The sequence below is a fragment of the Myotis brandtii genome, unplaced genomic scaffold, assembly GCF_000412655.1.
Source record: "Myotis brandtii unplaced genomic scaffold, ASM41265v1 scaffold131, whole genome shotgun sequence".
In the NCBI taxonomy this organism is placed as follows: Eukaryota; Metazoa; Chordata; class Mammalia; order Chiroptera; family Vespertilionidae; genus Myotis; species Myotis brandtii.
This window is the reverse complement of record NW_005354632.1, coordinates 80,852-93,122: the sequence shown is the minus strand read 5'-3', so window position 1 is coordinate 93,122 and position 12,271 is coordinate 80,852. Positions and strand designations below refer to the sequence as shown.

The following is a 12,271-nucleotide window of genomic DNA, read 5'->3' as shown; positions in this document are numbered from 1 at the left end:
AAAAAATAAGTTTTTATTGATTTTAGAGAGAGAGGAAGGGCCAGGGAGAGACAGAAACATCAATGAGAGAAATATAGATCAGCTGCCTCCTGCACGCCCCCTAGTGGGGATTGAGCCCCAAACCCAGCATGTGAATCGAACCGGCAACCTCTTGGTGCATGAGACGATGCCGCACCAACTGGCCCACACCAGCCGGGCAAGGGAGTACCTTTTTGACTTTTGATTTATCATTAAAAGATTCAAATTTGGAAGCTGAAATATAATAGTTTAAATCTTCGTATTTTTTAAAAACTCTTCCATTAAAAAGAAGCCAGGCATCAGCTTTCGATGTAAGGGAACATTCTCTTGGAGGCTCCATAAAAGCCAAGTCCACATACTTCATTTCTTGTTCTTTTTTCTTTTTTTTAAAATATATTTTATTGATTTTTTACAGAGAGGAAGGGAGAGGGATAGAGAGTTAGAAACATCGATCAGCTGCCTCCTCCACACTCCCCACTGGGAAGGTACATGCCCTTGACCGGAATCGAACCTGGGACCCTTCAGTCCATAGGCCGACGCTCTATCCACTGAGCCAAACCGGTCAGGGCACACATACTTCATTTCTTGTTCTTTCACAGCATCTGTGGGGCCACCGTTGTCCTGTTCAGGTTCAGGAAGCTTATTCAGGGTATTGCCACATCCTTAAGGCATCTTGTCTTCTTGCGGAGCCTTGTCCATCAAATCCATCTCCGTGTCTCACAGTTCACTCTCCAGCAGTTTGGATCTTGTCAGATTGGCCCCTGACCCACCACAGCACGCGCTTCCCCTGAGCCTGCTCTGGTTAATTTGTGTCCCCTCTCATGCGTCCTCCACTGTCCAACGTCTAGACTCCTGCATCTCAGCTACAGTCAGACTGGAGCTGGGGCCTCATCTCTGCTGGGTTAGGGCAGCATGGGCACTGGGGGTGGGAAGCAGTTGGCTCTGTTTCTTGAGCCTTATTAGTCCTTCAGCAACCATTATTTTATACTTTCCTGCCACTTTGTTCTTATTATAGGGAACCTAGTGCTCATGCAATAACTGTCTCTCAGTACAATCGACTCAGCCCAGGAGACCTGCAGCCAAGAGCTCAATCACTGGACACCATCCCTCTTTCGGAAGCCTCAGCACGTACCGCCCTTGTGACAAATTCGTCACTGGACTTGCGGTCCTCCTAACGGGCTTCTCTCCTCCCACTCATGGCAGCCAGAGTAAACTGTTAAAATGCAAATAAGATCTGGAAACAGCCCAGGTGCCCCTCAGGAGGTGAGTGGATAAAAAAGCGGTGGTACATGTGCACAGTGGAATACGATGCAGTGGTAAAAAAGGAGGATCTCTGACCCTTCTGCAATAGCGGGATGTGCTCAAGGCAGTTAGACCGACATGAGCAGAGCAAGGACGATGGGCCCGGTACAGCGGGTCACCAGGATGGAAAGCCCAGGTGCCTAGCAATGGACAGTCACTTGTACGGTGGGACCTTGCCTCCAGGGTGACTTTTCCTCCCCTAGCCCTTCGCTGGTCCTGCAGTTTGGAACCCTTGACCTTTCCTCCCTAGAGATAACATCTATCCCTCGGTTGTATTTCAGCTCCAGGCCCAGGTAAGCAATAAACCCAGCCCTGGCTGACCCCAGGACCAGCTGCATTGCATAATGACCCCCTGCGCTGCTGTCGGCCAATCAGTGGAGACCACAACCCTGAAAAGACACACCTAGAAAACTGCTGAATATTAAGATCTTTCCCCTCAGGTTTCCCCTAAAATCTCTACCCTGAAAACCCTTAGGATGGAGGACCCAGAGGACCCAGGATCCTGAAGCGCTGGGCCTTTCCCCCCAATCCCACAGGTGTTACCTTTAGCTTCCTCACTCCAAGGGCCCTTCCTTTACCTCTATGACTTGTTTTCTAACTTTGCAGGTGTAGTTAAGTTGAGGATCTTCAGATGGGGAGAGTATCCTGGATTATCCAGGTGGGACCAATATAATCACAAGAGTTCTTATAAGACGGTGGTTCTCAACCTTGGCTGCACATTAGAATCACCTGGGAATCTTTTTTAAATCCTGATTTCTGGGCCTCATCCTCCGGAAATTCTGTTTCTTTGTTATGGGGTGGGGCCACAACATTAGTAACAAAGAAACAGAATTTCCGGAGGATGAGGCCCAGAAATCAGGATTTTAAAAAGATTCCCAGGTGATTCTAATGTGCAGCCAAGGTTGAGAACCACTGTTCTAAGAAGTACTTCTATCTCTGTAATTTACCCAGTAAGCGTTCTCTTACAGTTTGGGTCTTGCTCTGAAACCTTTCCTAGCCAGAACCCAAATCCCGAGGTTGCTGACCCCAGGTTTGCTCTGACGGGTCATGATGCCGTTCCTGCTGCCTACAACATGTTGGCGTGTGCTCGCCATTATCACCACGCATGCAGAAAGCCAGGTGTCGGCTCTGATAGTCCTTCTCCCCACGTCCTGTTCTGTTACCTCCTCCATTCCGCGCCCTCCCTCTTCATGCCCAAAGCCCTGGTCCAAGCCACCATCATCTGTCCCCTGGACAACTACAGCTGTCCATGACTGGCCTCCCCGCTTCCATCCACGTGTCTGTTTTACACTACAGCTAACCTGACCTTTCCAGAACGCTCACCGGATTGTGTCCCCGCGCCTACCACACCTGCAGGGCGGCCAGCCTCCGCTCACAGCCCATTCCCCTTTGCTCTCTGCTCCACCAACAGGGGCAACATTGACATTTCAAATCAGATCATCCTTTGTCATAGGGGATTGTCCTGTGCATGGTAGGGTAGCTGGCACCATCTCCGACTTCTACCTGCTAAAGGTCAGCTGCAACTCTCCCCCCAAGTTGTGACACACAAGTATTTCCAGACGTGGCCAAGTGTTCCCTGGGGGGCAAAGTCTACCACCCCCACTGAGAACCTTCCCTGTGCAGCTGTCTTCTCTCCTGAAACGAGGGAACAGGCTGCTCCCTCTGCCTGCAGCTTTCTCTTGCCCCTGTTCCTAGTTAACCTCTTCTTGGCCTCCAATCTCCATGCCACCAGCACTTCCTCAGGAGAAGCCTCTCTGGTCCCCCGTCCTGGGCTCTCCTCATGTGGGGTACGGCTCCTGTTGGTTCTTCGTGCATGGTCATCAAATCAAACGTTCACTGACATAGTTGTAATGTTGCTTTTACTCGTATGGGTATTTGATTAATGCCTGTCTCACCCAACGGACCACAAGCTCCATGAGGGCAGGACTGGACTTGTTTTTGCTGTCACTATACCCCCGGGATACGCTGTATCCCCTTGTTCCTGACCCAGTGGGGAGCCCCTCAGTGTTTGTGGAATTAATGCATGAAGATGAAGCCCCTGTCCTCCCAGAGGTGTTTTTGGGGAGACGCTAGGCAAATAAGCAAATTCAACACAAAATGCTGTGATGAAGTCATTATGCACTGGGAGTGGACAGGGTACCTCCCACCACCTTAGGGAGGCCGGGGTCCTCCTGAAGGAGGTGGCACCCCAGATCCTGTCAGGAGACCTGAAGGGAACTGAAGAGGTAAGTGAATGAGGGATGGGAGAGAGCCACGGGGAAGGCAGGGGACGCCAGGTAGAAGGTCAGTTGGGCAGAGACAGAAGTGAGACTCCGTGGCTCTCAAGTCCCACCACCTCCTTTCCCGCTTGTCCCAGGCCAGGGCCCCATCAGGAGCGGGGAGCCCCTGCTGCCTCACAAGGAGGTGACCAGCCATCCCAGTGTGTCCAGGGCTGCCTTGATTTTAGCACTAAAAGTCCCACATCCGGGGAAGCCCTGGTCCCTGCACGAACCAGACATCTGGTCACCATGCCCAGAGCTTGTCCATGGCTGTCCAAGCCACCTGGAAGGAACAACTGCAGTAGGCAGTTGGACAGACAGGAGCAGAGCAAGGACAACGGGCAGGCACAGAAGGCCATCGGCGTGGAAAGCCACAGATGCCTAGCAATGGACAATCAATTGTAGGGTGGAACCGTGCCCCCAGGGTGACTTCTCCTCCCCCAGCATTTCCCTGGTCGTGCGGGTTTGGACCCTCTGACCTTTCCTCCCTAGAGATAGCATCTATCCCTAGGCTGTATTTCAGCTCCAGGCCCAGATAAGCAATAAAACCAGCCACAGCTGCCCTGAGGCCCAACTGTTTGAAATAATCACCCCCTGCCCTGGTGCGGGCGGGCTGGGCCTATCAATCAGTGGAGACCACAACCCTAAAAGGACACACCTGGGAAGCTGCTGAATATTCTATTGAGGGACCGCCCCTAAACCCTCCGCCCTTAAAGCCCTGAGGACGAGGGAGGGCCCAGCGCACTCTCCCTCCAGCAAGAACCCTTTTGCTTTTCCCTTCCTCTCTCTCCCCCCAGGCTCCTTACCATTAGCTTCTCACTCCCAAGCCTCCGTGGCCCTTCCTTTACCTCCATAACTCGTTTCCTAAGCCCATTTCTTCTGGGAATTACTTCTTCTGCCTCCTTAACTTACCCGATCAGTGTTCTCTTACAGTTCGGGTCTTGCTCTGAATCCTTTCCTAGCTAGAACCCAAGTACTGAGGTTGCTGAACCCAGGTTTGGTCAGACACGTGGTCCCGTTCTTGCCACCTACCACACAACGAGGCATCTGACCACCTTGGAAAGGTCTCTGGACTGAGGCCCAGAAGCCTGGGGCTGAGTCCCGGCTCCATTCCTCACAGACTCCTAATTCCAGGGAAGTCACGGCTCCCTCCCCTCGGGCCCGTGCCTCGCACCTGCTAGAAGGGCTACTGAGAATGTCTATAAAAAACGCTTCGTAGGCTTTGAAGTGGAAGGAATTTTTATTACCATTCCTTTCTGGATCATTTGGGCCTGGAAGGACTGGAAATCCCTGCCGGTCCTGTCCCCGGCTCAGGGAGGCTGCTCGGGTCAGCGACCTCCCTCCAGGCGGCCGCAGCCAAAGCCCTTGGACAGCCGCCTCCTGGGCTCCTGGGCTCTTGGGCTGGCGGCTCCTCTCCAGCTTGCACCTCCTTTTCCTTTAACAAACACATTTAGAGTTTAGAGCGATGAAACCACTCTATAAAGTGCTCCTCTGGGGGAGAAAAGCTTCCCACTTCTTCTGAGAGCACACATGCCCCAGAGCAGCGCTTCCCTGTGTGATGCTCCAAGAAAAACACGGGGGAGACCTGGAGCCAAGATCTCGCACTTGCACTGGGGCGGGCCCTGCTCATAAAAGCAGGAGCCAGCATCCTCTCCTCTCCTCTCTTCCTGGAAAGCCCGGGGCTGTTGACTCGGGTTCCCCTCCCCAGGGGGTGCTGCACATCCACGCAGCCCACAAGGAGGCGGTGTGTGACCCGGGCCTGCCTCTCGGGCACCAGGCTGGGGAGCAGACCCTGAGCACCCGGCAGGTCTGCGGCTCCCTTGAGTGCCACGTGGGCTTGGCAGCAGCAGCTCCTAGGCCCAGGGACATCACAGCACCGGCCACACTTATCCTAAAATGCCTGTGTTGTTTATCTGCAGTTCAGGTTTAACTGGGCAGCCTGCATTTTTATTTGTAAAATCTGATAGCCCACGTCAGGAGCCGGTTCCTGAGGCCATGTTTTACTTCCTGGTAGGATAGGGCATCCTAGCCATGGACAGTCAATTGTAGGGTGACCTTGCCTCCCCTAGCACATCGCTGGGCATTGGGTTTGGACCCCCTGACTTTTCCTCCCTAGAAATAACATCTAGGCCTCAGCTGTGTTTCAGCACCAGGCCCAGTTAAGCAATAAAACCAGCCACCGGGCCCAGCTGCATGGAATAATGACCCGCTGCCCTGCTGCTGGCCGGTCAGTCAGTGGAGACCACACCCTGAATGGACACACCTGGAAAGCTGCTGAAGATGCTATTGAGATCTTCCCTGGGACCTCCCCTAAAATCTCCACCCGTAGACCCCTAGGAGGACCCAGAGCTCTCCCTCCTGGGAGCACACCCGTGCCTTTCCTTCCCCCCACGCCCCTACCCCGCTGAGATTTTGGGCCCAGGCTTGTGTTGCCTGGGTCAGCAGACTCCCCGGCAATGCCAGGGGGCTCCAGGGGTAACCTGCTCTGAGGTCTATACCTAATGAGCAGATAGGCGAGCTGAATGTGGGCTTGGAGGCCATCACACCTGAGCATCGTGCGAGGTGTTGAAGACGCACATAAGAATGACTGTGGTTGGGTTCAGTGAGTGAGCCTTCCCGGGAAAGAGCTGTGGCAGGGCCTTTGGCTGGGCAGCAGCCCGCTGCTGAGATGCTGGAGAAGTGAGGGTTAGACATCACCGGGTTGTAACACATCTTTGGCACTGGGTTTCGGCTACTGTCAAATGGAGCCTCGAGTATCCATGACTTTGCAAGGGCCTGGGAGAAAAGGTGTTGGCATTGCAACCTCTTTTCCTGAACTTTCAAAATAAAGAAGGCTCGTTTGGTGAACTAGGTAGGCTTGGCAGAGGCCCGGTAGCAGGAAAGGCAATGGTGGTGGTGGGGGCGGGGGGAGCCCCACAAAGAAACACTCCACCAAAGAAGGGGGTGGGAAGAGACAGGGCTAATGAAGGAAAGTGCTGATTCTAGACACAGCGTGCAGCTGACCGGGGACTCCATCTTGACTCTCACCCAACTGGCGCGTCTTGGAGGGCGGGGGACAAGGCTATGTGTGTGAACTAAAGGAGCTGGGCCACTAAGAGTGCACACTTAGGGCGCAGGCAGTTTTCCTGTTGAAGTCCTCATGGTGGCTACCTCCTCCCATTCCCCAAGGACACTGAGGCTGCACAAACAGACATAACCTCTACAGGCAGCTGTAGAGACCCAAGCTGGGCTCTGGGGACAGCGGGAGTGGTGACTCAATCAGCGCATCTCTGTACCGCCACGTACAACATTGCCAACAAATTGCTGTCAGGGAGTCCTGGTTACCAGAGAGAAGCCACATGCCTAGTTAGCTCAGAGCTTTTGTTTGGTAATCAACAGCAAGAGGAAAGTCACCCCGTTTTCAAGATTCCTAGTGTCTGCACGGTATCAAGTTCAAGGGAGAAGCACAGCTATTTGCAGAACTAAGATAAAAACGGGGTCATCTCGAGTTGGTCTTTGAAGAGCCACTTATCCAAGGTCTCACAGCTGCTCAGCCAGAATGTCAACCCCAACTATAGGCGCAGAACCCACCATCTCAGGCACGGTCCACACTGCCTCTGCGGCTGGACCGGGTGCTCTTACTGTGTGTGCTGAATGAATATGTGACCGGCCTGGGAACGTGGGACCGTTCAGGAGGGTCTGGGGCAGCGGGAGGGCAGCTGGTTGTGGTGGTGGCCGCTCCTAGGGAAGAGTTGTTGATAAATTCGGTGTACATGCCTCAGGGGCTGCCTGTATGAATATTAGCCTGAGCACACTCGCAAATGGCGAAGCAAATGAACTAAGTGCGTTTCCTCAGAAAAGCAGCATGAACCGCTAGTGCAGTGGTTCCCAAACTTATTTGGCCTACCGCCCCCTTTCCAGAAAAAATATTACTCAGCGCCCCCTGGAAATTAATTTTTTTTTAATTTTAATAGCAATTAAACAGAAAGATATATGTATTAATGTTTCTACCTTTTTCATAAAATATAGTAAAGAAAGGTGTAAATTAGAAACATTGAAGTTTGAAATTATGAAACTATTTATTGAACTCAGAATAGAAAGGTAATACAAAAAAAGTTAAAACAAATGCACCTGTGGCCATCACCGCCCCCCTGGATCGCTGCAGCGCCCACCAGGGGGCGGTAGCGCCCACTTTGGGAATCACTGCGCTAGTGTGTGTCTCTCTTTTCTTCAGAACCTAAGAATGTGCTTGGACTCAACTGGCATGAATGAAATTTCATTTACAGGAGTTCCATAAAGACTCAACCATATTTATATTCTCTTTCCTCCTCTTCCTCCTCCCACTGCCCAAGACTGAGATGCACAGAAGGCCTGAAATCAGATACTCGGCTGCTCTTCTAGACGCAGAGAGGGAATATTATTATTATAATCATAAAACTAGTTATAAAATTCTTAACAGCAACTGTAAAAAACATTGGAGACATTAACAGCTAAATCCCAGTCCAGCTGACACGTCATTAAATAAAACATCCTTCAAACATGATAATCATTCAGAGGCCTGTGCTCAGAGTCGAGCAGACCCAAACCCACAGCAAGCGGAAAGGGAGCAGATGGCCTCAGACCCATAAACACCCAGAGCTTCAGAGCCAGGCTGCTCCTTTCACCACACGGTGTCCAAAGGCTGGGTCGCACCTCTTTAACCGAGTGCCGGGAACGAAGGCGTATGGAGAGAGGCTACGGTCTGGCTACAGTCTGGCCCCATTTCTGGTTCTTTCACACACAGACCCTCCCTGGGGACCCACACAGCCCTGGGATTTAAGTCCGGCAGATAAAATTATCCCAGTTTTTACAGTTCAGAACACGGGCTCAGGGAGAGAAAGGAACTTGCCAGAGGTTATAAGTGAGTAGGGACCCTCTTGAGAACAGCCCAACACCCAGAATACAAGCCTGGACCCTCTGCACTCCTGTGCTCTGCTCTCTGACCTCTAACCTCCATTGAAGACGTGAATCCCCTCCCGCTAGAAGGCTGGAGAACTATGATGGTGAAAGGGATGCCAGGTGCCAACTGAGCCCAGCTCCACATCTTTCCATAAACCTGCTTTTGCCTGGCTCGTGTGGCTCAGTGGTTGAGCGTCGGCCTATGAACCAGGAGGTCACGGTTTGATCCTGGTCAGGGCACATGCCTGAGGTTGCAGGCTCGATCCCCGGGGGGGGGGGTGCCGATCAATGATTCTCTCTCATCAGTGATGTTTTTATGTCTCTCTTCCTCTCTTTTCCTCTCTGAAATCAACAAAAAACATAACTTTAAACAACAACAACAAAAAAGACCTGCTTTCCCTGCTGGTGAGGAGGAGAGGTAAGATCCACCTGTGTCTAGCCTTTGCCATCCACGGTGTGAGGCACCGAGGGCGCGCTCTGTTCTTCTGAGTTTCACCTGGAATGTTTACAAACCTGCCCACATATTAAGTCCTTAAAGAAGCCACCAGAATCAGCATCATTCAGGCTATGTTCTCTAACGTATGAAAGAAAATTAGAAATGAATAACAAGATTTCGTTTTTAAACACATATATATGTCTGAAACTAAAGAGCATCACTTGGGTTAAACACTAACTCCTAAAGAAATAACAAGAGTTCGAACTGACAATGAGACACTGTGGAACTTAAAGGAAGATGTGTTGTTGAAAACATTTATCAGAATGCAAAAATAAAAAAAAATGAAAAGTAGTGAGCTAAGCCACCAGCTCAAAAAATAGAAACAAAGAAATAACAAGAGTTCGAACTGACAATGAGACACTGTGGAACTTAAAGGAAGATGTGTTGTTGAAAACATTTATCAGAATGCAAAAATAAATAAATAAAAATGAAAAGGAGTGAGCTAAGCCACCAACTCAAAAAATAGAAAAGCAGCAACAGAGCCAACTTCAAAGAAATAAGATCGTAGGAAATAATAAAAACCAGAGCAGAGATCAGTGAAAGAGAGTGACAATTACAACATCAAAAAAGACTAGTAAACTAAAACCTGCTTCTTTCAAAAAATTCGTAAGATCTCTAAGACAGATCAAGAAAAAAGATAATATATACAAATAAACACAATACAGACAAATAAATATGACAGGAATGTTTAAGTCTAGTGAGCCCTCCCGCCCCTCTGCCCCGGCAAGATACAGTCCCCCAGGTGATGGTAGTTGGAGGTGGACCCTTTGGGATGTAATTAGGGTTAGAAGAGGTCATGAGGGTGGTGCTCCCAGGATGGGATTAGGGCCCTTGGAAGAATTACTACAAACACCTGAGAATTTTTTTTTCCCCCGCTTTTTTTTTTTTTTTTTTTTTTTTTTTTTTTTTTTTTTTTTTTTCAGAAAAGAGTTTTATTGAAGACTTGTTGAGGGCTGGCCTTGAAACAGTGCTCTGACTTGGGGGGAGAGAGAGGGACGTATGTAGGCAGAAAAGTAAGTGAAGGTACATTTAAGCCTTTGAAACTATGAGAAAATGTCTAAGTCACCCAGCCTATGCTATTTTGTTATAGCAGCTCACATTAAGACAACTATATTATGAAAACTCCATGCTCATATATTTGAAAATCTAGGCGAAATGAAAACATTTCTAGAAAAATATAAATCTCAAAATTGATAAAGAAAGAAACTGAAATTTGAAAAGATCAGTAAGCACTAAATAAAATGAAATTGTAATCAAAGATCTCTCCCCAGGTTTAGGTGGTTTTCCATATGAATTTTACCAGATAATTTCTATCTTAAATGAGTTTCTGACAATAGAAAAAGAATAAAAACTGTCCTACCATGAGGCTGGTATAATCTTGTTTCCAAAACTGGGTAAGAATAGTTCAGGAAGATAAAAAAATATAGGCCTATTTCATCTGGAATATAGGTGTGTAATCCTAAATTAAATATTAGTAAAACAAATATAACAATGGATTAGAAAGGACATCATAAAAAACATACAATTTATACTAAGGATGTGCGAACAGTTCAATGTTATAAAACTCTATCAGTGTAATTCTCCACTTATGAAAAGAGAAAAGAATTTCTTTAACTTGGTGAAGTTGATGTACCCAAACCTTAATATCATATCTACCAAATATATACTATATAGGTTATTAGTATAAAGTGTTAATATTATACTTAATTGAGTTACTGCAGCTACCTTTTCTTTAAGATCAGGAATAAGACTAGAGGCCCACTATCATCATTATTTGATGTAGAACTGAAGGCCCTCACAACCCTTTATTTTTTTTTTTTTATTTCTTAAAGCATTACAAAAGCCTCACAACCCTTTAAAGAGAGAAAGAACAGGTCAAGATGGAAGGGAAGAAATGAAACTGCCACTCTGTCGATGACTTGATTTCCTACAGAGAAAAAAGCAACAGAATCAACAGGTGTGAAACCTGCTAAGAGAACTGAGCAAGGCTGTCAGATACAAGATCGCTTTGTAAAAACCAGTAACACTTTAGCTCATCAGAAGAAGAAAAAAAACCAGCCTTGTGGTTGAGGAGCAGGGTAGCACCTTGCTCAGAACCACAATTGCAGGGTGACCTGAAATGAAGATGGAATTAACATCCATCCGGCGACCTGGGGTCAAACCAACATCAGGCAAAAAAAAAAAAAAAGTATGATATAAAGGGGGCAGGGAGGTGGAGTACTTGCTGGCGGAAATGGTGGGGCCCAGAGAGAAATTTAACATGAACGAGATTCAGGGCATATTATGCTGATAAGAATGATCCAGTAGAGACAGATCAATGATGGGGAAGAGAGAGGGCACGAGTGAGGGTGCAAGATGAGAGGGAATGGGGTCCATGGCCCAGGTGGTGAGCCTGGTCGATGGCGGAAGGGACACACCTTCCGTTCTGATGGGAGGAGGAGGAGGCAGAGAGTGTTGGCCCAACAATATTGAAAACTGGATGGTGGAGAGAGGACAGATTTTGGTCCTCGAGACTTCCATTTGTTCAATAAAACGTGAAGCGAGGCCATCAGCTCGCAGTGGGGATGAGGAAGGGCTGGGGAGAAGATGGGCAGAAGATGAGGCAGGAAGTGGTCCTAAGTGATAAAATTCAAAACCCCAGAGCCCAGTCCTGACAAGTGTTCCAAAGGGCATGTTGAATGACCAATAAAATGGGGATGGACAGTGGGCCCCGGTGTGGAGACCTGGGCTGGGAGGCCTGTCCAGGTCTGGAGCTTGGGCCTGACGGTGGAAAATCGGAGAGCACGGATTTGGGAGTCAGCCACCTGTGCAGAGATCTGGCCTCCCTCCCAGCCCTGCTGTGGGTTCCCATGAACCTTCTGAGACTCAGTTTTCTCATCTGGAAAATGGGAAGAATGGCACCTGCTGCCTTCCCCTCGCAGACCTGATGTGAAAATTGTGTGGGTTGCCTGGCCGGTGTGGCTCAGTGGTTGAGCGTCGACCTATGAACCAGGAGGTCACGGTTAGACTCCCGGTCAGGGCACATGCCCTGGTTTCGGGCTCGATCCCCAGTAGGGGGCGTGCAGGAGGCAGCCGATCCATGATTCCTGCTCATCATTAATGTTTCTATCTCTCCCTCTCCCTTCCTCTCTGAAATCAATAAAAATATATTTTTTTAAAAGTTAGCAAAATACACCAACGAAGTAACCCAGAATCGTGCCTGTCCATCTGCTCCCTCTGGTGAGCCGCTTCTTGGACCTTCCCAAGCGGAGGGGCCGTCGTGGAAAGCCGAGACTGGGCG

At 49.2% G+C, this 12,271-nt stretch overlaps 1 long non-coding RNA gene across 2 annotated transcripts in view; it reads left to right on the top strand.

Annotated features, from left to right (window-relative positions):
- Positions 1 to 1,592, top strand: part of LOC102262758 — a 17,503-nt gene extending 15,911 nt beyond the window's left edge. The window contains exon 6 of one of the 2 annotated variants that reach the window (XR_313202.2): positions 1,034 to 1,592. This is a non-coding gene — a long non-coding RNA (uncharacterized LOC102262758). The remainder of the gene's footprint in view (positions 1 to 1,033) is intronic. The other variant, XR_001360852.1, reaches the window with a different exon arrangement.
- The last annotated feature ends 10,679 nt before the right edge of the window (positions 1,593 to 12,271 follow it).